Source organism: Grammomys surdaster, unplaced genomic scaffold, assembly GCF_004785775.1.
Source record: "Grammomys surdaster isolate TR1022 unplaced genomic scaffold, NIH_TR_1.0 125284, whole genome shotgun sequence".
In the NCBI taxonomy this organism is placed as follows: Eukaryota; Metazoa; Chordata; class Mammalia; order Rodentia; family Muridae; genus Grammomys; species Grammomys surdaster.
In genome coordinates this window covers 712,045-714,998 of record NW_021620163.1, presented here as the reverse complement: position 1 = coordinate 714,998, position 2,954 = coordinate 712,045, and the positions used below count along the sequence as shown (strand labels likewise).

At 32.2% G+C, this 2,954-nt stretch overlaps 1 pseudogene; it reads right to left on the bottom strand.

Annotated features, from left to right (window-relative positions):
• Nucleotides 1-1,621: 1,621 nt before the first annotated feature.
• On the bottom strand, nucleotides 1,622-2,562 carry LOC114637425 (annotated as a pseudogene).
• Between the last annotated feature and the right edge of the window lie 392 nt (nucleotides 2,563-2,954).

Below are 2,954 nucleotides of genomic sequence, written 5' to 3'. Positions count from 1 at the left end.
GAGTTTCATTAGATTCCTGGTTGAGAATTTCTCACTGACAATACTGTAACAAGTTAGTAAATGTTTACATTTTATTTATTTCTCTTTTTAAACTTACTTAATTAGGGTCATTGTTACTTCTGTCACAGGACTGAAAGCATAAATATATATTGTAATCTCCTGGTACAAAACTAAAACAGCACATTTTTCAAATGCCTTTAATTTTGCAATGGGCTCTCCAGGTAGTAAATTCAAAAAGGCAGAATACAGCACACATATAAATAATCTATACTTTATTAACTAAAAGTTGCAAAATAATACATAAATATATGCTAATTTCTTCTAGCCAAATTAATATTTTATTATATATTCAAAGCCTAAGTATTCACAGTCATTTTACACATTATACTGAATGTTTTAATCTGTGAATGTGTGTATGAATGTTTCATAATACACCCTCTGACAATTTTATCAGTACCTAATACATACAAAAATGGTATATTATCTCATGTCCCATTTTTGGTTTTTCAACTTTCTTTTTCCAAAATATGATGAAAAAGTTTTGCATTGTACAAAAGAAACGCTTAAACCTGAAGTGAAAAAAAAGTAAATACGGTAATTTGAAGGTATTTAAGAAAAAAAGAGTAACATTAAATAATAACTAAAGAAATAAAGCAAAATACAATCTAGAATCAGAGAAGCACATAGGGATGAAGAAACAGAAAAGCTTCATTAAATAAATGATACATAATTTATGGCGAGAAATTCTGTCACACAGAGCAAAGCTGGATAATCAGTCATACAGAAACACTCCAATCTCTCAAGAGCTTTTATATAAGGGACTTTGTCGTCTTCTTCTAATGATTATGAAGATCACACAATTAGTTGCAGATAAAAATCCATAAAAATCTTTTCTCCAAAAAATCTGCTCATGTTGCTACTGTATAAAGTGCAATGATTTTATATTGAGAGTGTCAGCAATGACAGAACCCCATGTCTTTGATTTTTAACAACATAATCAGGTAAGGCTTCTGTGATTTCTCAATGACATAGACCTCTCTACCTCAATCCCTATCTAGTTACCAGGGCTTCAATCTACAATGTGTTTATCTCTCCAACATGCATAATTTCAATCCTCTAGTCAATGAAATCTTTCTTTTGCATACTAAATTTAAGTTATTTCCTGTAGAAAATATCTCATATACTATCTATTTCAGGATTATTTTGAAGTGCATTATAAATTTTTGAAGTTCAATTAAAAACTGTTGATTCAACAAGAAAACAAATTTATTACAAAGTGAACTATGGAGTTTGCCTTAAAACATAAATTATATAATAGGCAAACTGAATTAGTGAATGTTTATTAAACAAAGTACTCAAAGCTAATATAAAAACAAATAAGTAGTCAATTAAATAATCATAAAAATTTACAGTCATGAATGCTATGCAATAGCACTTATACTATACAATAGACTTATACTGAAACATGTCATATCTTGATTTATTTTATTTTGGTGTTACAACAAAGACACAAGCTAGTGTCTTAAACTATAAAACACAACAATCTTCTAAAATATCATTGGAATTTTCCATAAAATAACAAACATATTGGCGAGTGGACATGCACATGTAATACAATATTTTAGAACCATACTTTCATTTTAAATTTTTGCAGGGCCTCTTTTACATCATTGTTACTCATACTGTAAATCAGAGGGTTCAACATTTACACTCAATCAGAGTGTAAAACAGTGAGATTATTTTGTCTTGATCCGAGGAATATGGAGAAATTGGCCGAAAATACATGAAGACTACAATACCCTAGAAAATGGTAACTGTGGTGAGATGGGAGGTGCAGGTAGATAAAGCTTTGAAACTCCCCTCAGTAGAACTGATCTTCAGGAATGATAAAATGATACAACAGTAAGAGAGCAGAACTTCTGAGATGGTGCTCAGTTCAATGAAACCAAAAATAGTAAATGAGGCCAGTTCATTGATTTGTATGTCAGAGCAGGAGAGCATGTAAAGTGGAGGTAAATCACAAAAGAAGTGGTTGATCTCATTAGAACCACAGAAACATAAACGGAATGCCAAGGTTGTGTGTATCAAACCATCTGTTGTTGCTACCAGGTAAACCCCAACCATGAGCATGGAACACACCATGCTAGACATGTTCACTGTGTAGAGTAACGGGTTGCTGATGGCCTGGTATCTATCAAAGGCCATTACTGCTAGTAGTAGACACTCAGAATCTGCAAAGACACAGAATATCAAAAACTGCAGAGCACAACCAACAAAGGGAATTGATTTCTCCTCAGCTAAGAGATCCACTAACATCTTAGGTCCAATTGCTGTACAATAGCAGAGGTCACAGAAGGAGAGATGGGTAAGAAAAAAGTACATGGGTGTGTGGAGCTGAGCATCCATTCTAATTAAAATTGTCATTCGAAGATTGGAAAGAAGTGCAATGAGATAAACAAGTAGAAATGTGATGAACAAGGCCACTTTTGTGTCAGGATTATTGGTAATTCCTGAAAAAATGAATTCATCCACAGAAGAGCAATTTCCCCTATCCATTTTTCTTCTTTTTTATGTAGAATTTAAAAGATAATTTCAAAGGTGGGTAGATGTATTGTTAGTTAGCTCTGAAAAAAACATGAAAAGAAAAAAGAAAACAATAACAATTCATTTTCTGTGTTGTTTTTCCCTTCAGCTGCCTTTCAGGTAACTGATAAAGAATTCTCAGTCAGGCAGGTGTAACGACTTTGTAAAAACTTATTTTCTGGTCTTTTATCAATGTGAGTATAGTTTTCCCTCATACAGAGCTCTGAACAAAGATGTTAAGCTATTATATTAATGGGCTTTATGTAAGTTATGTAGTTTTAATTTGGAACTTGAAATAACATTAGTGTGAAGTAACTATCTTAGCACATGCTCTGAGAGTTGAGGCAGAAAAGAGGGATTTAGAAAGAACT